The sequence below is a fragment of the Heterodontus francisci genome, chromosome 41 (assembly GCF_036365525.1).
Source record: "Heterodontus francisci isolate sHetFra1 chromosome 41, sHetFra1.hap1, whole genome shotgun sequence".
Taxonomy (NCBI): Eukaryota; Metazoa; Chordata; class Chondrichthyes; order Heterodontiformes; family Heterodontidae; genus Heterodontus; species Heterodontus francisci.
Window position 1 is genome coordinate 6,348,978 of NC_090411.1, and position 19,802 is coordinate 6,368,779.

The 19,802-nt window shown below is 54.6% G+C and overlaps 6 non-coding genes and 4 pseudogenes across 6 annotated transcripts; 5 read left to right on the forward strand and 5 right to left on the reverse strand.

The window, feature by feature from the left end:
- Positions 1-4,646: 4,646 nt before the first annotated feature.
- LOC137354299 (U2 spliceosomal RNA) lies at positions 4,647-4,829 on the forward strand. The gene has a single exon (XR_010970353.1). It is a non-coding gene; the product is annotated as a U2 spliceosomal RNA (small nuclear RNA).
- A 386-nt stretch (positions 4,830-5,215) lies between these two features.
- LOC137354633 (U2 spliceosomal RNA) lies at positions 5,216-5,324 on the forward strand (annotated as a pseudogene).
- A 5,199-nt stretch (positions 5,325-10,523) lies between these two features.
- LOC137354374 (U2 spliceosomal RNA) lies at positions 10,524-10,711 on the forward strand. Its single transcript, XR_010970401.1, has one exon. It is a non-coding gene; the product is annotated as a U2 spliceosomal RNA (small nuclear RNA).
- A 386-nt stretch (positions 10,712-11,097) lies between these two features.
- On the forward strand, positions 11,098-11,266 carry LOC137354495 (U2 spliceosomal RNA; annotated as a pseudogene).
- Positions 11,267-11,600: 334 nt separating this feature from the next.
- LOC137354302 (U2 spliceosomal RNA) lies at positions 11,601-11,781 on the forward strand (annotated as a pseudogene).
- Positions 11,782-17,059: 5,278 nt separating this feature from the next.
- On the reverse strand, positions 17,060-17,168 carry LOC137354536 (U2 spliceosomal RNA; annotated as a pseudogene).
- A 388-nt stretch (positions 17,169-17,556) lies between these two features.
- LOC137353955 (U2 spliceosomal RNA) lies at positions 17,557-17,747 on the reverse strand. The gene has a single exon (XR_010970105.1). It is a non-coding gene; the product is annotated as a U2 spliceosomal RNA (small nuclear RNA).
- A 390-nt stretch (positions 17,748-18,137) lies between these two features.
- On the reverse strand, positions 18,138-18,328 carry LOC137355164 (U2 spliceosomal RNA). The gene has a single exon (XR_010970801.1). It is a non-coding gene; the product is annotated as a U2 spliceosomal RNA (small nuclear RNA).
- A 388-nt stretch (positions 18,329-18,716) lies between these two features.
- On the reverse strand, positions 18,717-18,907 carry LOC137354039 (U2 spliceosomal RNA). The gene has a single exon (XR_010970188.1). It is a non-coding gene; the product is annotated as a U2 spliceosomal RNA (small nuclear RNA).
- Positions 18,908-19,295: 388 nt separating this feature from the next.
- LOC137353956 (U2 spliceosomal RNA) lies at positions 19,296-19,486 on the reverse strand. Its single transcript, XR_010970106.1, has one exon. It is a non-coding gene; the product is annotated as a U2 spliceosomal RNA (small nuclear RNA).
- Positions 19,487-19,802: the final 316 nt, after the last annotated feature.

Below are 19,802 nucleotides of genomic sequence, written 5' to 3' on the forward strand. Positions count from 1 at the left end.
CTGGGCAGCCCAGAGTTTGTCGCACCTGTGGCAAATCTGGTCACATGGCAGCCAACTGCAGCACGGTTGTTTGCAAGAACTGCAAGGAGGAAGGCCATCAGACCAAGGACTGTAAGCAGACTAAGTGTTGCAACTTGTGCGGTGCGGCAGGCCATCTCTACAAGACCTGTCCCAAACGTTGTCAAAGCTATGCTCAGGCGGCAAGGTCCAAGGAATGGCCGGGCGAAGGTTCGACGAAGGCGTCCGCTGTTCGAAAGGAGACCAACAACCTTCTCCGCAGTGAGGAACTTCAACCTGAGAAGGAAGGGGAGGCGGCTGAAACCAACGACCCAGCACCTACCCAGCGCCCGGAAACCCCTCCCCCACAGACAGAATCAATGGAGGAGGAGGCAGCAGATGGACAAACAGGTCAGTGGCAAGTGGTCCAGAGGAGAACCACAAAGAAAAAACATCCCAAAGCCACCACCCAAACCAGTGGCAAGAGGAGGCTCTCTTCTGAATCAGACTGCAACAACTCCTCTTCACTGGACGGGGAAATGCTGGAACGACAGCCCCTTCAAAAGAGGCGGCAGAACTCCGAGATGGATGATAAAGCATCCCAGCCCCCGGGCACTGGAAGCTGTGATGGGCCCAGCGTGCCCCAACCCCAATGCCCCACACGTAACGACGTGGCCAACGCATCTCAGCTCCAGGACACCGGGAGCAAAGACACGTCTGGCGCACCTGAGCTCCGGGAGACCGGGAGCTGTGATGTTTTCGAGGAGGAACAGATGGAAGCAGCTGAGGACAACCCAATCCTCTCTGCCTACAAGACCCCCCCGATGTCACCCGAGCGGCACAAACCCTGCAGGAAAAATCAGGAGGGGTTTCTGAGCCCAACCAACGTGAAACTGCTTGCGCATACGATGGGTATGCAGGAACATCCCGAAGGGGAAGGACTGGGACTAGCGAGGACAAATGGTATGGGAAGCAACAACTAATTTTTAGTAAAAAATGGGTGTAAGAATTGCTTCCATTAATGTGCGTAGCATTAAATCGACTACGCGATGTGTTTCAACCTTGGATTACCTTGCCAAGGTCAAAGCTGACCTACTGTTTCTGCAGGAGTGTGGAATACCACACCTCAGCACCTACAGGCAGTGGTCGCGATGGTGGTCCCACGGGCCATCGATCTGGTCGGGGGGTAATGACTGCCGTTCCTCCGGCCTGGGTATTCTGCTGCGGGGAGGTAACTTCACCATCTCCGAAGTTAAGGAGGTGGTGGGCGGCCGCCTCCTCGTAGCAGACGTGATGTACAACAACGCTCCGCTCCGGTTGATCAACGTGTACGCCCCGGTACAACGCAGCGAGCGGCTGACCGTCTTCCAGCAGCTCCCACTGCTGCTGGCGACGTCCAGGCCGGTCATCCTAGGCGGTGACTTCAACTGCATCATCGATGCGGCTGGACGATCCGGCAGTGACGACAGCAAACTGGACGCTACGTCCAGATTCCTAGTAGAAACAGTTAAGGATGCCAAACTGCACGACGTCTTCAGCAAACCTGCAGACGGAGCGCAGCGCAGATACACATGGTCAAGATCGGACGGGTCTGCCCGTTCCAGGATTGACTTCCTGTTTGTGTCCCGTGCTGTCACGGTCGGATCCACCGACGTCAAGCCGGTGTTCTTCTCCGACCACTGCCTCTTACTGGCCGACTGTCACTTACAGGACGACCAGCGGGTTGGCAGAGGGACGTGGAAGCTCAATGCGACACTGCTGACCCCAGAGAACGTTGAGGAACTCAAAAGGGATTACAATGGTTGGAGGACCGTGAAACCCCTCTTTGAGTCTCCAGTTCACTGGTGGGAAGCGATTAAGGAGAACATCAAGAGGTTCTTCATCCACAAAGGTGTTCAGAAGGCGAGAGAGAGACAGAGGGAACTGTCCCGACTCCAGAAAATTATGCAAAATCTACTCCGGTTGCAGTCAATGGGGGTCGAGGTCAAGGAGGACCTCCAAGAGGTGAAGAGCCAGCAGGCCTCGCTCTTTGCCAAGGAGGCCTCCAAGATCATCTTCCGGTCCAGAGTCCGCTCCATCGAGCAGGATGAGACGTGCTCGCGTTACTTCTTCCAAAAGGTACACAGAGAGAGCTCTGTCATCAGCAGCCTGAAGGAAGAAGATGGCTCGGTAACGTCTTCGCAGTCCGACATACTAAGGATCAGCAAATCCTTTTATGCTGGGCTGTATGACGCGAAGCCCACAGACAGCAGAGCCTCCCAGTCCTTCCTGTCATCTATCACAGAGGTCTTAGATGACAGCAGGAGGGAGGGACTGGACAAGCCGGCAACTCTGGACGAGCTGACAAAGGCCGTCGAGTCTTTCGAGGCGAGTAAAACTCCCGGGAGCGACGGCTTACCGGTCGAGTTGTACTCGGCCCTGTGGGACTGGGTCGGCCCGGACCTGCTGGAAGTATACGAGAGTATGCTCCTGGCCGGTAGCATGTCAGAATCCATGAGAAAAGGCATCATCACCCTCATTTACAAGCAGAAGGGGGAGAGGGTAGAAATCAGAAATTGGCGGCCCATCTCACTGCTTAATGTTGATTACAAGATTCTGTCCAAAGTCATAGCCAGTCGAGTCAAGTCTGCTCTGGAGCTGGTGATTCACCCCGATCAGACCTGTACTGTACCCGGCAGGAAGATCTCTGATAGCCTCGCGCTACTCAGGGATACGATCGCCTACGTACGGGACAGGAGGGTGGACACCTGCCTCATCAGCCTGGACCAGGAGAAGGCTTTTGACAGGATATCGCACACCTACATGATGGACGTGCTTTCCAAAATGGGGTTTGGGGAGGGAATCTGCAATTGGATCCAACTGCTCTACACAAACATCAGTAGCGCAGTGTCAATCAACGGGTGGGAATCTGAAAGTTTCCCGATCAAATCTGGAGTCAGACAGGGCTGTCCTCTTTCCCCGGTCTTGTTTGTTTGCTGTATTGAACCCTTTGCTGAGTCTATTAGGAAGGATGCGAGCATAAGAGGGGTGACAATCCCAGGCAGCGGAGGCACTCAGGTCAAAACCTCCCTGTACATGGATGACGTCGCCGTCTTCTGCTCGGATCCGCTGTCCGTGCGCAGACTGATGAGCATCTGCGACCAGTTCGAACTGGCCTCGGGAGCCAAAGTTAACCACGGCAAGAGCGAGGCCATGTTCTTTGGGAACTGGGCCGACCGATCCTTTGTCCCCTTCACCGTCAGGTCAGATTACCTGAAGGTGCTGGGGATTTGGTTCGGAAGTGCCGGGGCGTGCACCAAAACATGGGAGGAGCGAGTAGCCAAGGTACGACAAAAGTTGGGCATGTGGGGGCAGCGATCTCTCTCCATTGTGGGTAAGAACCTGGTCATCAGGTGCGAGGCGCTCACGTTGTTGCTCTACGTGGCGCAGGTCTGGCCCATACCCCACTCCTGCGCCGTGGCAGTCACCCGAGCCATTTTCCGCTTCGTCTGGGGATCTAAAATGGACCGGGTCCGGAGGGACACGATGTTCAAATCTCTGGACAAGGGCGGGAAAAATGTACCCAACGTGGCCCTCATCCTGATGACCACCTTCGTGTGCGGCTGCATCAAGCTATGTGTCGATCCCCAGTACGCAAACTCCAAGTGTCACTACGTGCTGAGGTTCTATCTGTCCCCGGTGTTGCGAAGAATGGGCCTGGTCACATTGCCGCGGAACGCACCATGCAGTTGGGCGGCGCCGTACCACCTATCCTTCGTGGAGCAGTTTCTGTGGAAAAACACCTTTGACCACCGGTCCATCAGGCAGTGGTCTGCACGGAATGTCCTCAAGGCCCTACGGGAAAAGGAAACGGTGGATCCTGTCGGATGGTTCCCCGAGCAGACCGTCAAAGTCATTTGGCGGAATGCCTCATCACCAGAACTTTCAAACAAGCACCAAGACGTAGCTTGGCTGGTGGTGAGAAGGGCCCTCCCCGTCAGATCCTTCATGCACACCCGAAGTCTCGCCCCCTCCGCACAGTGCCCCCGCGTTGGCTGTGGTGGGGAAGAGACGGTCGCCCACCTCCTCCTGGAATGTGCCTTTGCAAAGCAGGTGTGGAAAGAGATGCAGTGGTTTTTGTCAAGGTTCATCCCAAGCAGCTCTGTAACACAGGAGTCTGTGCTCTACGGGCTGTTCCCAGGGACGCACACCGAGACAAACATCAACTGCTGCTGGAGGACTATCAATTCGGTGAAAGACGCCCTTTGGTCTGCCCGAAACTTGCTGGTCTTCCAGCGCAAAGAGTTGTCCACCACCGAATGTTGCAGACTGGCACATTCCAAGGTCCAGGACTACGTGCTGAGGGACGCACTAAAGCTTGGGGCAGCCGCAGCAAAGGCTCAATGGGGAAAGACCACAGTGTAAGGTTCCCCCACCAAGCTGGACTGAGGGGCTGGAACCATGGGAAGCCCCTCGAACTGTATCGTTAATATTCTCAATTGCTGTAAATGTAAAACTGTAATTGACATGACAATTGTGAAACGGAAGGGTTGGGAAGAAACTCATGACAGTATTGAAAGAAACTGATCTCTTTTGCAATGTTTGTATTTTTTCGTGCTGTTTGGAAACTGTTTGGCAATGTAATTTTTACAGATTTTTATGAATAAAGTATATTTTGGAAATTAAAAAAAAAAAAAAAATCTGTTCTTATCAGTTTAATATCTGATACGTCCCCTATCTGGGGACCAAATATTAAATTGATTTTTAGGACTGGGAGATGGAGCAGGGGCTTGCCCCGTCCACTCCATGCATCCACCTGGTATTGCAGTGTTTCCAGGAGCGGTGCAGCTTCCCCCCTCCACGGGGGCGAGACCCCTGCTGAAAAATAGAATTCGCAATAGTGACGGCGCTGCTGCTCGGCTGACTTTGCTGCAGTTTTCCGTGGGCGCTACGCTGCCCCCTGTTGGATTGCCCCGCAGTTGCAGGCCGCCCTTTGCTGCCCAGCGCGCGCGCGTCTTTTTTCCTGCGCAACGCCTCGCGCAGAAGCGTGAGGAATGGCTGCGCGTGGCATGCACGCGTGCTTTCCTTTCTGCTTGCAAGGCCCGGCAACAAAAGGAGCTCTGGCTCAAAGACCGCCCGCCGTCGCCTCTTTCGCCCGAGGCTCGCCCACCCGACGGCTACTTTGACGTAGAGGCCGCACGCCGGGCCTGACGCGCGCAGCAAACGCAGTTTTACGGCCATCGCTTCTCGGCCTTTTGGCTAAGATCAAGTGTAGTATCTGTTCTTATCAGTGCTTATTTGATTGAGAAGAGACCATGATCATTGCCTTTTGATCCTGGGGAAGCTTTGAGTAAAATGGCTATAACCAATTTTCGAGCTTCGGGCCAGGGAGTGCGCAACACCGTTCGGGTGGTCGTGAAGGACAAGGAAGGAGATGCACCGGTCGATCGCACCTTCTTCATCAAGAAAATTCTCTTCGATTGCTGCGGATTTCAAGCGACGGACGTCTTCTGCCTGCAGGATTTCCCCAGCAGTGGATACTTCGACGTGACGTTCCGGAGCGTGGCGGGATGCATCAAGTTCCTGAAGGCGTTCAAGGAGAAAGGGGACCGGGCGCCACTGTCGATCCTCACAGCGGAGCCGCTCTTCACGCTTCCGTCACAACGGGACCGGGTGGTGACGATTCACCTCTACAACCCCCATGTTCCGGTGGTGGATGTACTCACCTTTCTCGCCAGGTACGTCGAGGTGGCCGGCAGCAGCACTGATGTCAAGGACCCCTTTGGGATCTGGACCAGCAAGCGGCAGGTCAAGGTGACCTTGAAGGTAGATCCCAGTGGAGCCATCATCCACCCTCCCTCCAGCTTCGCTATCGGGGGAAGTCGAGGCTTCTTGGTTTACGCTGGGCAGCCCAGAGTTTGCCGCACCTGTGGCAAATCTGGTCACATGGCAGCCAACTGCAGCACGGTTGTTTGCAAAAACTGCAAGGAGGAAGGCCATCAGACCAAGGACTGTAAGCAGACTAAGTGTTGCAACTTGTGCGGTGCGGCAGGCCATCTCTACAAGACCTGTCCCAAACGTTGTCTCAGCTATGCTCTGGCGGCAAGGTCCAAGGAATGGCCGGGCGAAGGTTCGACGAAGGCGTCCGCTGTTCGAAAGGAGACCAGCAACCTTCTCTGCAGTGAGGAACTTCAACCTGAGAAAGAAGGGGAGGCGGCTGAAACCAACGACCCAGCACCTACCCAGCGCCCGGAAACCCCTCCCCCACAGACAGAATCAATGGAGGAGGAGGCAGCAGATGGACAAACAGGTCAGTGGCAAGTGGTCCAGAGGAAAACCACAAAGAAAAAACATCCCAAAGCCACCACCCAAACCAGTGGCAAGAGGAGGCTCTCTTCTGAATCAGACTGCAACAACTCCTCTTCACTGGACGGGGAAATGCTGGAACGACAGCCCCTTCAAAAGAGGCGGCAGAACTCCGAGATGGATGATAAAGCATCCCAGCCCCCGGGCACTGGAAGCTGTGATGGGCCCAGCGTACCCCAACCCCAATGCCCCACACGTAACGAAGTGGCCAACGCATCTCAGTTCTGCGACACCGGGAGCAAAGACACGTCTGGCGCACCTGAGCTCCGGGAGACCGGGAGCTGTGATGTTTTCGAGGAGGAACAGATGGAAGCAGCTGAGGACAACCCAATCCTCTCTGCCTACAAGACCCCCCCGATGTCACCCGAGCGGCACAAACCCTGCATGAAAAATCAGGAGGGGTTTCTGAGCCCAACCAACGTGAAACTGCTTGCGCATACGATGGGTATGCAGGAACATCCCGAAGGGGAAGGACTGGGACTAGCGAGGACAAATGGTATGGGAAGCAACAACTAATTTTTAGTAAAAAATGGGTGTAAGAATTGCTTCCATTAATGTGCGTAGCATTAAATCTACTACGCGAAGTGTTTCAACCTTGGATTACCTTGCCAAGGTCAAAGCTGACCTACTGTTTCTGCAGGAGTGTGGAATACCACACCTCAGCACCTACAGGCAGTGGTCGCGATGGTGGTCCCACGGGCCATCGATCTGGTCGGGGGGTAATGACTGCCGTTCCTCCGGCCTGGGTATTCTGCTGCGGGGAGGTAACTTCACCATCTCCGAAGTTAAGGAGGTGGTGGGCGGCCGCCTCCTCGTCGCAGACGTGATGTACAACAACGCTCCGCTCCGGTTGATCAACGTGTACGCCCCGGTACAACGCAGCGAGCGGCTGACCGTCTTCCAGCAGCTCCCACTGCTGCTGGCGACGTCCAGGCCGGTCATCCTAGGCGGTGACTTCAACTGCATCATCGATGCGGCTGGACGATCCGGCAGTGACGACAGCAAACTGGACGCTACGTCCAGATTCCTAGTAGAAACAGTTAAGGATGCCAAACTGCACGACGTCTTCAGCAAACCTGCAGACGGAGCGCAGCGCAGATACACATGGTCAAGATCGGACGGGTCTGCCCGTTCCAGGATTGACTTCCTGTTTGTGTCCCGTGCTGTCACGGTCGGATCCACCGACGTCAAGCCGGTGTTCTTCTCCGACCACTGCCTCTTACTGGCCGAATGTCACTTACAGGACGACCAGCGGGTTGGCAGAGGGACGTGGAAGCTCAATGCGACACTGCTGACCCCAGAGAACGTTGAGGAACTCAAAAGGGATTACAAAGGTTGGAGGACCGTGAAACCCCTCTTTGAGTCTCCAGTTCACTGGTGGGAAGCGATAAAGGAGAACATCAAGAGGTTCTTCATCCACAAAGGTGTTCAGAAGGCGAGAGAGAGACAGAGGGAACTGTCCAGACTCCAGAAAATTATGCAAAATCTACTCCGGTTGCAGTCAATGGGGGTCGAGGTCAAGGAGGACCTCCAAGAGGTGAAGAGCCAGCAGGCCTCGCTCTTTGCCAAGGAGGCCTCCAAGATCATCTTCCGGTCCAGAGTCCGCTCCATCGAGCAGGATGAGACGTGCTCGCGTTACTTCTTCCAAAAGGTACACAGAGAGAGCTCTGTTATCAGCAGCCTGAAGGAAGAAGATGGCTCGGTAACGTCTTCGCAGTCCGACATACTAAGGATCAGCAAATCCTTTTATGCTGGGCTGTATGACGCGAAGCCCACAGACAGCAGAGCCTCCCAGTCCTTCCTGTCATCTATCACAGAGGTCCTAGATGACAGCAGGAGGGAGAGACTGGACAAGCCGCTAATTCTGGACGAGCTGACAAAGGCCGTCGAGTCTTTCGAGACGAGTAAAACCCCCGGGAGCGACGGCTTACCGGTCGAGTTGTACTCGGCCCTGTGGGACTGGGTCGGCCCGGACCTGCTGGAAGTATACGAGAGTATGCTCCTGGCCGGCAGCATGTCAGAATCCATGAGAAAAGGCATCATCACCCTCATTTACAAGCAGAAGGGGGAGAGGGCAGAAATCAGAAATTGGCGGCCCATCTCACTGCTTAATGTTGATTACAAGATTCTGTCCAAAGTCATAGCCAGTCGAGTCAAGTCTGCTCTGGAGTTGGTGATTCACCCCGATCAGACCTGTACTGTACCCGGCAGGAAGATCTCTGATAGCCTCGCGCTACTCAGGGATACGATCGCCTACGTACGGGACAGGAGGGTGGACACCTGCCTCATCAGCCTGGACCAGGAGAAGGCTTTTGACAGGATATCGCACACCTACATGATGGACGTGCTTTCCAAAATGGGGTTTGGGGAGGGAATCTGCAATTGGATCCAACTGCTCTACACAAACATCAGTAGCGCAGTGTCAATCAACGGGTGGGAATCTGAAAGTTTTCCGATCAAATCTGGAGTCAGACAGGGCTGTCCTCTTTCCCCGGTCTTGTTTGTTTGCTGTATTGAACCCTTTGCTGAGTCTATTAGGAAGGATGCGAGCATAAGAGGGGTGACAATCCCAGGCAGCGGAGGCACTCAGGTCAAAACCTCCCTGTACATGGATGACGTCGCCGTCTTCTGCTCGGATCCGCTGTCCGTGCGCAGACTGATGAGCATCTGCGACCAGTTCGAACTGGCCTCGGGAGCCAAAGTTAACCACGGCAAGAGCGAGGCCATGTTCTTTGGGAACTGGGCTGACCGATCCTTTGTCCCCTTCACCGTCAGGTCAGATTACCTGAAGGTGCTGGGGATATGGTTCGGAAGGGCCGGGGCGTGCACCAAAACATGGGAGGAGCGAGTAGCCAAGGTACGACAAAAGTTGGGCATGTGGGGGCAGCGGTCTCTCTCCATTGTGGGTAAGAACCTGGTCATCAGGTGCGAGGCGCTCACGTTGTTGCTCTACGTGGCGCAGGTCTGGCCCATACCCCACTCCTGCGCCGTGGCAGTCACCCGAGCCATTTTCCGCTTCGTCTGGGGATCTAAAATGGACCGGGTCCGGAGGGACACGATGTTCAAATCTCTGGACAAGGGCGGGAAAAATGTACCCAACGTGGCCCTCATCCTGATGACCACCTTCGTGTGCGGCTGCATCAAGCTATGTGTCGATCCCCAGTACGCAAACTCCAAGTGTCACTACGTGCTGAGGTTCTATCTGTCCCCGGTGTTGCGAAGGATGGGCCTGGTCACATTGCCGCGGAACGCTCCGTGCAGTTGGGCGGCGCCGTACCACCTATCCTTCGTGGAGCAGTTTCTGCGGAAAAACACATTTGACCACCGGTCCATCAGGCAGTGGTCTGCACGGAATGTCCTCAAGGCCCTACGGGAAAAGGAAACGGTGGATCCTGTCGGATGGTTCCCCGAGCAGACCGTCAAAGTCATTTGGCGGAATGCCTCATCACCAGAACTTTCAAACAAGCACCAAGACGTAGCTTGGCTGGTGGTGAGAAGGGCCCTCCCCGTCAGATCCTTCATGCACACCCGAAGTCTCGCCCCCTCCGCACAGTGCCCCCGCGTTGGCTGTGGTGGGGAAGAGACGGTCGCCCACCTCCTCCTGGAATGTGCCTTTGCAAAGCAGGTGTGGAAAGAGATGCAGTGGTTTTTGTCAAGGTTCATCCCAAGCAGCTCTGTAACACAGGAGTCTGTGCTCTACGGGCTGTTCCCAGGGACGCACACCGAGACAAACATCAACTGCTGCTGGAGGGCTATCAATTCGGTGAAAGACGCCCTTTGGTCTGCCCGAAACTTGCTGGTCTTCCAGCGCAAAGAGTTGTCCACCACCGAATGTTGCAGACTGGCACATTCCAAGGTCCAGGACTACGTGCTGAGGGACGCACTAAAGCTTGGGGCAGCCGCAGCAAAGGCTCAATGGGGAAAGACCACAGTGTAAGGTTCCCCACCAAGCTGGACTGAGGGGCTGGAACCATGGGAAGCCCCTCGAACTGCATCGTTAATATTCTCAATTGCTGTAAATGTAAAACTGTAATTGACATGACAGTTGTGAAACGGAAGGGTTGGGAAGAAACTCATGACATTATTGAAAGAAACTGATCTCTTTTGCAATGTTTGTATTTTTTCGTGCTGTTTGGAAACTGTTTGGCAATGTAATTTTTACAGATTTTTATGAATAAAGTATATTTTGGAAATAAAAAAAAAAAAAAAAAAAAAATCTGTTCTTATCAGTTTAATATCTGATACGTCCCCTATCTGGGGACCAAATATTAAATTGATTTTTGGGACAGGGAGATGGAGCAGGGGCTTGCCCCGTCCACTCCATGCATCCACCTGGTATTGCAGTGTTTCCAGGAGCGGTGCAGCTTCCCCCCTCCACGGGGGCGAGACCCCTACTGAAAAATAGAATTCGCAATAGTGACGGCGCTGCTGCTCGGCTGACTTTGCTGCAGTTTTCCGTGGGTGCCAAGCTGCCCCCTGTTGGATTGCCCCGCAGTTGCAGGCCGCCCTTTGCTGCCCAGCGCGCGCGCGTCTTTTTTCCTGCGCAACGCCTCGCGCAGAAGCGCGAGGAATGGCTGCGCGTGGCATGCACGCGTGCTTTCCTTTCTGCTTGCAAGGCCCGGCAACAAAAGGAGCTCTGGCTCAAAGACCGCCCGCCGTCGCCTCTTTCGCCCGAGGCTCGCCCACCCGGCGGCTACTTTGACGTAGAGGCCGCACGCCGGGCCTGACGCGCGCAGCAAACGCAGTTTTACGGCCATCGCTTCTCGGCCTTTTGGCTAAGATCAAGTGTAGTATCTGTTCTTATCAGTTTAATTGACATGACAATTGTGAAACGGAAGGGTTGAGAAGAAACTCATGACATTATTGAAAGAAACTGATCTCTTTTGCAATGTTTGTATTTTTTCGTGCTGTTTGGAAACTGTTTGGCAATGTAATTTTTACAGATTTTTATGAATAAAGTATATTTTGGAAATAAAAAAAAAAAAAAAAAAGTATCTGTTCTTATCAGTTTAAGGTTCCCCCACCAAGCTGGACTGAGGGGCTGGAACCATGGGAAGCCCCTCGAACTGTATCGTTAATATTCTCAATTGCTGTAAATGTAAAACTGTAATTGACATGACAATTGTAAAACGGAAGGGTTGGGAAGAAACTCATGACATTATTGAAAGAAACTGATCTCTTTTGCAATGTTTGTATTTTTTCGTGCTGTTTGGAAACTGTTTGGCAATGTAATTTTTACAGATTTTTATGAATAAAGTATATTTTGGAAATAAAAAAAAAAAAAAATCTGTTCTTATCAGTTTAATATCTGATACGTCCCCTATCTGGGGACCAAATATTAAATTGATTTTTGGGACTGGGAGATGGAGCAGGGGCTTGCCCCGTCCACTCCATGCATCCACCTGGTATTGCAGTGTTTCCAGGAGCGGTGCAGCTTCCCCCCTCCAGATAGGGGACGTATCAGATATTAAACTGATAAGAACAGATACTTTTTTTTTTTTTTTTTTTCCAAAATATACTTTATTCATAAAAATCTGTAAAAATTACATTGCCAACCAGTTTCCAAACAGCACGAAAAAATACAAACATTGCAAAAGAGATCAGTTTCTTTCAATAATGTCATGAGTTTCTTCCCAACCCTTCCGTTTCACAATTGTCATGTCAATTACAGTTTTACATTTACAGCAATTGAGAATATTAACGATACAGTTCGAGGGGCTTCCCATGGTTCCAGCCCCTCAGTCCAGCTTGGTGGGGGAACCTTACACTGTGGTCTTTTCCCATTGAGCCTTTGCTGCGGCTGCCCCAAGCTTTAGTGCGTCCCTCAGCACGTAGTCCTGGACCTTGGAATGTGCCAGTCTGCAACATTCGGTGGTGGACAACTCTTTGCGCTGGAAGACCAGCAAGTTTCGGGCAGACCAAACGGCGTCTTTCACCGAATTGATAGTCCTCCAGCAGCAGTTGATGTTTGTCTCGGTGTGCGTCCCTGGGAACAGCCCATAGAGCACAGACTCCTGTGTTACAGAGCTGCTTGGGATGAACCTTGACAAAAACCACTGCATCTCTTTCCACACCTGCTTTGCAAAGGCACATTCCAGGAGGAGGTGGGCGACCGTCTCTTCCCCACCACAGCCAACGCGGGGGCACTGTGCGGAGGGGGCGAGACTTCGGGTGTGCATGAAGGATCTGACGGGGAGGGCCCTTCTCACCACCAGCCAAGCTACGTCTTGGTGCTTGTTTGAAAGTTCTGGTGATGAGGCATTCCGCCAAATGACTTTGACGGTCTGCTCGGGGAACCATCCGACAGGATCCACCGTTTCCTTTTCCCGTAGGGCCTTGAGGACATTCCGTGCAGACCACTGCCTGATGGACCGGTGGTCAAAGGTGTATTTCCGCAGAAACTGCTCCACGAAGGATAGGTGGTACGGCGCGTCCCAACTGCACGGAGCGTTCCGCGGCAATGTGACCAGGCCCATCCTTCGCAACACCGGGGACAGATAGAACCTCAGCACGTAGTGACACTTGGAGTTTGCGTACTGGGGATCTACACATAGCTTGATGCAGCCGCACACGAAGGTGGTCATCAGGATGAGGGCCACGTTGGGTACATTTTTCCCGCCCATGTCCAGAGATTTGAACATCGTGTCCCTCCGGACCCGGTCCATTTTAGATCCCCAGACGAAGCGGAAAATGGCTCGGGTGACTGCCACGGCGCAGGAGTGGGGTATGGGCCAGACCTGCGCCACGTAGAGCAACAACGTGAGCGCCTCGCACCTGATGACCAGGTTCTTACCCACAATGGAGAGAGATCGCTGCCCCCACATGCCCAACTTTTGTCGTACCTTGGCTACTCGCTCCTCCCATGTTTTGGTGCACGCCCCGGCCCTTCCGAACCATATCCCCAGCACCTTCAGGTAATCTGACCTGACGGTGAAGGGGACAAAGGATCGGTCAGCCCAGTTCCCAAAGAACATGGCCTCGCTCTTGCCGTGGTTAACTTTGGCTCCCGAGGCCAGTTCGAACTGGTCGCAGATGCTCATCAGTCTGCGCACGGACAGCGGATCCGAGCAGAAGACGGCGACGTCATCCATGTACAGGGAGGTTTTGACCTGAGTGCCTCCGCTGCCTGGGATTGTCACCCCTCTTATGCTCGCATCCTTCCTAATAGACTCAGCAAAGGGTTCAATACAGCAAACAAACAAGACCGGGGACAGAGGACAGCCCTGTCTGACTCCAGATTTGATCGGGAAACTTTCAGATTCCCACCCGTTGATTGACACTGCGCTACTGATGTTTGTGTAGAGCAGTTGGATCCAATTGCAGATTCCCTCCCCAAACCCCATTTTGGAAAGCACGTCCATCATGTAGGTGTGCGATATCCTGTCAAAAGCCTTCTCCTGGTCCAGGCTGATGAGGCAGGTGTCCACCCTCCTGTCCCGTACGTAGGCGATCGTATCCCTGAGTAGCGCGAGACTATCAGAGATCTTCCTGCCGGGTACAGTACAGGTCTGATCGGGGTGAATCACCAGCTCCAGAGCAGACTTGACTCGACTGGCTATGACTTTGGACAGAATCTTGTAATCAACATTAAGCAGTGAGATGGGCCGCCAATTTCTGATTTCTACCCTCTCCCCCTTCTGCTTGTAAATGAGGGTGATGATGCCTTTTCTCATGGATTCTGACATGCTACCGGCCAGGAGCATACTCTCGTATACTTCCAGCAGGTCCGGGCCGACCCAGTCCCACAGGGCCGAGTACAACTCGACCGGTAAGCCGTCGCTCCCGGGAGTTTTACTCGCCTCGAAAGACTCGACGGCCTTTGTCAGCTCGTCCAGAGTTAGCGGCTTGTCCAGTCCCTCCCTCCTGCTGTCATCTAAGACCTCTGTGATAGATGACAGGAAGGGCTGGGAGGCTCTGCTGTCTGTGGGCTTCGCGTCATACAGCCCAGCATAAAAGGATTTGCTGATCCTTAGTATGTCGGACTGCGAAGACGTTACCGAGCCATCTTCTTCCTTCAGGCTGCTGATAACAGAGCTCTCTCTGTGTACCTTTTGGAAGAAGTAACGCGAGCACGTCTCATCCTGCTCGATGGAGCGGACTCTGGACCGGAAGATGATCTTGGAGGCCTCCTTGGCAAAGAGCGAGGCCTGCTGGCTCTTCACCTCTTGGAGGTCCTCCTTGACCTCGACCCCCATTGACTGCAACCGGAGTAGATTTTGCATAATTTTCTGGAGTCGGGACAGTTCCCTCTGTCTCTCTCTCGCCTTCTGAACACCTTTGTGGATGAAGAACCTCTTGATGTTCTCCTTAATCGCTTCCCACCAGTGAACTGGAGACTCAAAGAGGGGTTTCACGGTCCTCCAACCTTTGTAATCCCTTTTGAGTTCCTCAACGTTCTCTGGGGTCAGCAGTGTCGCATTGAGCTTCCACGTCCCTCTGCCAACCCGCTGGTCGTCCTGTAAGTGACAGTCGGCCAGTAAGAGGCAGTGGTCGGAGAAGAACACCGGCTTGACGTCGGTGGATCCGACCGTGACAGCACGGGACACAAACAGGAAGTCAATCCTGGAACGGGCAGACCCGTCCGATCTTGACCATGTGTATCTGCGCTGCGCTCCGTCTGCAGGTTTGCTGAAGACGTCGTGCAGTTTGGCATCCTTAACTGTTTCTACTAGGAATCTGGACGTAGCGTCCAGTTTGCTGTCGTCACTGCCGGATCGTCCAGCCGCATCGATGATGCAGTTGAAGTCACCGCCTAGGATGACCGGCCTGGACGTCGCCAGCAGCAGTGGGAGCTGCTGGAAGACGGTCAGCCGCTCGCTGCGTTGTACCGGGGCGTACACGTTGATCAACCGGAGCGGAGCGTTGTTGTACATCACGTCTGCTACGAGGAGGCGGCCGCCCACCACCTCCTTAACTTCGGAGATGGTGAAGTTACCTCCCCGCAGCAGAATACCCAGGCCGGAGGAACGGCAGTCATTACCCCCCGACCAGATCGATGGCCCGTGGGACCACCATCGCGACCACTGCCTGTAGGTGCTGAGGTGTGGTATTCCACACTCCTGCAGAAACAGTAGGTCAGCTTTGACCTTGGCAAGGTAATCCAAGGTTGAAACACATCGCGTAGTCGATTTAATGCTACGCACATTAATGGAAGCAATTCTTACACCCATTTTTTACTAAAAATTAGTTGTTGCTTCCCATACCATTTGTCCTCGCTAGTCCCAGTCCTTCCCCTTCGGGATGTTCCTGCATACCCATCGTATGCGCAAGCAGTTTCACGTTGGTTGGGCTCAGAAACCCCTCCTGATTTTTCCTGCAGGGTTTGTGCCGCTCGGGTGACATCGGGGGGGTCTTGTAGGCAGAGAGGATTGGGTTGTCCTCAGCTGCTTCCATCTGTTCCTCCTCGAAAACATCACAGCTCCCGGTCTCCCGGAGCTCAGGTGCGCCAGACGTGTCTTTGCTCCCGGTGTCCCGGAGCTGAGATGCGTTGGCCACGTCGTTACGTGTGGGGCATTGGGGTTGGGGCACGCTGGGCCCATCACAGTTTCCAGTGCCCGGGGGCTGGGATGCTTTATCATCCATCTCGGAGTTCTGCCGCCTCTTTTGAAGGGGCTGTCGTTCCAGCATTTCCCCGTCCAGTGAAGAGGAGTTGTTGCAGTCTGATTCAGAAGAGAGCCTCCTCTTGCCACTGGTTTGGGTGGTGGCTTTGGGATGTTTTTTCTTTGTGGTTCTCCTCTGGACCACTTGCCACTGACCTGTTTGTCCATCTGCTGCCTCCTCCTCCATTGATTCTGTCTGTGGGGGAGGGGTTTCCGGGCGCTGGGTAGGTGCTGGGTCGTTGGTTTCAGCCGCCTCCCCTTCCTTCTCAGGTTGAAGTTCCTCACTGCGGAGAAGGTTGCTGGTCTCCTTTCGAACAGCGGACGCCTTCGTCGAACCTTCGCCCGGCCATTCCTTGGACCTTGCCGCCTGAGCATAGCTTTGACAACGTTTGGGACAGGTCTTGTAGAGATGGCCTGCCGCACCGCACAAGTTGCAACACTTAGTCTGCTTACAGTCCTTGGTCTGATGGCCTTCCTCCTTGCAGTTCTTGCAAACAACCGTGCTGCAGTTGGCTGCCATGTGACCAGATTTGCCACAGGTGCGACAAACTCTGGGCTGCCCAGCGTAGACCAAGAAGCCTCGACTTCCCCCGATAGCGAAGCTGGAGGGAGGGTGGATGATGGCTCCACTGGGATCTACCTTCAAGGTCACCTTGACCTGCCGCTTGCTGGTCCAGATCCCAAAGGGGTCCTTGACATCAGTGCTGCTGCCGGCCACCTCGACGTACCTGGCGAGAAAGGTGAGTACATCCACCACCGGAACATGGGGGTTGTAGAGGTGAATCGTCGCCACCCGGTCCCGTTGTGACGGAAGCGTGAAGAGCGGCTCCGCTGTGAGGATCGACAGTGGCGCCCGGTCCCCTTTCTCCTTGAACGCCTTCAGGAACTTGATGCATCCCGCCACGTTCCGGAACGTCACGTCGAAGTATCCACTGCTGGGGAAATCCTGCAGGCAGAAGACGTCCGTCGCTTGAAATCCGCAGCAATCGAAGAGAATTTTCTTGATGAAGAAGGTGCGATCGACCGGTGCATCTCCTTCCTTGTCCTTCACGACCACCCGAACGGTGTTGCGCACTCCCTGGCCCGAAGCTCGAAAATTGGTTATAGCCATTTTACTCAAAGCTTCCCCAGGATCAAAAAGCAATGATCATGGTCTCTTCTCAATCAAATAAGCACTGATAAGAACAGATACTACACTTGATCTTAGCCAAAAGGCCGAGAAGCGATGGCCGTAAAACTGCGTTTGCTGCGCGCGTCAGGCCCGGCGTGCGGCCTCTACGTCAAAGTAGCCGCCGGGTGGGCGAGCCTCGGGCGAAAGAGGCGACGGCGGGCGGTCTTTGAGCCAGAGCTCCTTTTGTTGCCGGGCCTTGCAAGCAGAAAGGAAAGCACGCGTGCATGCCACGCGCAGCCATTCCTCGCGCTTCTGTGCGAGGCATTGCGCAGGAAAAAAGACACGCGCGCGCGCTGGGCAGCAAAGGGCGGCCTGCAACTGCGGGGCAATCCAACAGGGGGCAGCGTAGCGCCCACAGAAAACTGCAGCAAAGTCAGCCGAGCAGCAGCGCCGTCACTATTGCGAATTCTATTTTTCAGCAGGGGTCTCGCCCCCATGGAGGGGGGAAGCTGCACCGCTCCTGGAAACACTGCAATACCAGGTGGATGCATGGAGTGGACGGGGCAAGCCTCTGCTCCATCTCCCTGTCCCAAAAATCAATTTAATACTTGGTCCCCAGATAGGGGACGTATCAGATATTAAACTGATAAGAACAGATACTACACTTGATCTTAGCCAAAAGGCCGAGAAGCGATGGCCGTAAAACTGCGTTTGCTGCGCGCGTCAGGCCCGGCGTGCGGCCTCTACGTCAAAGGAGCCGCCGGGTGGGCGAGCCTCGGGCGAAAGAGGCGACGGCGGGCGGTCTTTGAGCCAGAGCTCCTTTTGTTGCCTGGCCTTGCATGCAGAAAGGAAAGCACGCGTGCATGCCACGCGCAGCCATTCCTCGCGCTTCTGCGCGAGGCATTGCGCAGGAAAAAAGACACGCGCGCGCGCGCTGGGCAGCAAAGGGCGGCCTGCAACTGCGGGGCAATCCAACAGGGGGCAGCGCAGCGCCCACAGAAAACTGCAGCAAAGTCAGCCGAGCAGCAGCTCCGTCACTATTGCGAATTCTATTTTTCAGCAGGGGTCTCGCCCCCATGGAGGGGGGAAGCTGCACCGCTCCTGGAAACACTGCAATACCAGGTGGATGCATGGAGTGGACGGGGCAAGCCCCTGCTCCATCTCCCTGTCCCAAAAATCAATTTAATATTTGGTCCCCAGATAGGGGACGTATCAGATATTAAACTGATAAGAACAGATACTACACTTGATCTTAGCCAAAAGGCCGAGAAGCGATGGCCGTAAAACTGCGTTTGCTGCGCGCGTCAGGCCCGGCGTGCGGCCTCTACGTCAAAGTAGCCGCCGGGTGGGCGAGCCTCGGGCGAAAGAGGCGACGGCGGGCGGTCTTTGAGCCAGAGCTCCTTTTGTTGCCGGGCCTTGCAAGCAGAAAGGAAAGCACGCGTGCATGCCACGCGCAGCCATTCCTCGCGCTTCTGCGCGAGGCATTGCGCAGGAAAAAAGACACGCGCGCGCGCTGGGCAGCAAAGGGCGGCCTGCAACTGCGGGGCAATCCAACAGGGGGCAGCGTAGCGCCCACAGAAAACTGCAGCAAAGTCAGCCGAGCAGCAGTGCCGTCACTATTGCGAATTCTATTTTTCAGCAGGGGTCTCGCCCCCATGGAGGGGGGAAGCTGCACCGCTCCTGGAAACACTGCAATACCAGGTGGATGCATGGAGTGAACGGGGCAAGCCTCTGCTCCATCTCCCTGTCCCAAAAATCAATTTAATACTTGGTCCCCAGATAGGGGACGTATCAGATATTAAACTGATAAGAACAGATACTACACTTGATCTTAGCCAAAAGGCCGAGAAGCGATGGCCGTAAAACTGCGTTTGCTGCGCGCGTCAGGCCCGGCGTGCGGCCTCTACGTCAAAGGAGCCGCCGGGTGGGCGAGCCTCGGGCGAAAGAGGCGACGGCGGGCGGTCTTTGAGCCAGAGCTCCTTTTGTTGCCGGGCCTTGCAAGCAGAAAGGAAAGCACGCGTGCATGCCACGCGCAGCCATTCCTCGCGCTTCTGCGCGAGGCATTGCGCAGGAAAAAAGACACGCGCGCGCGCTGGGCAGCAAAGGGCGGCCTGCAACTGCGGGGCAATCCAACAGGGGGCAGCGTAGCGCCCACAGAAAACTGCAGCAAAGTCAGCCGAGCAGCAGCGCCGTCACTATTGCGAATTCTATTTTTCAGCAGGGGTCTCGCCCCCATGGAGGGGGGAAGCTGCACCGCTCCTGGAAACACTGCAATACCAGGTGGATGCATGGAGTGGACGGGGCAAGCCTCTGCTCCATCTCCCTGTCCCAAAAATCAATTTAATACTTGGTCCCCAGATAGGGGACGTATCAGATATTAAACTGATAAGAACAGATACTACACTTGATCTTAGCCAAAAGGCCGAGAAGCGATGGCCGTAAAACTGCGTTTGCTGCGCGCGTCAGGCCCGGCGTGCGGCCTCTACGTCAAAGGAGCCGCCGGGTGGGCGAGCCTCGGACGAAAGAGGCGACGGCGGGCGGTCTTTGAGCCAGAGCTCCTTTTGTTGCCGGGCCTTGCATGCAGAAAGGAAAGCACGCGTGCATGCCACGCGCAGCCATTCCTGGCGCTTCTGCGCGAGGCATTGCGCAGGAAAAAAGACACGCGCGTGCTGGGCAGCAAAGGGCGGCCTGCAACTGCGGGGCAATCCAACAGGGGGCAGCGTAGCGCCCACGGAAAACTGCAGCAATGT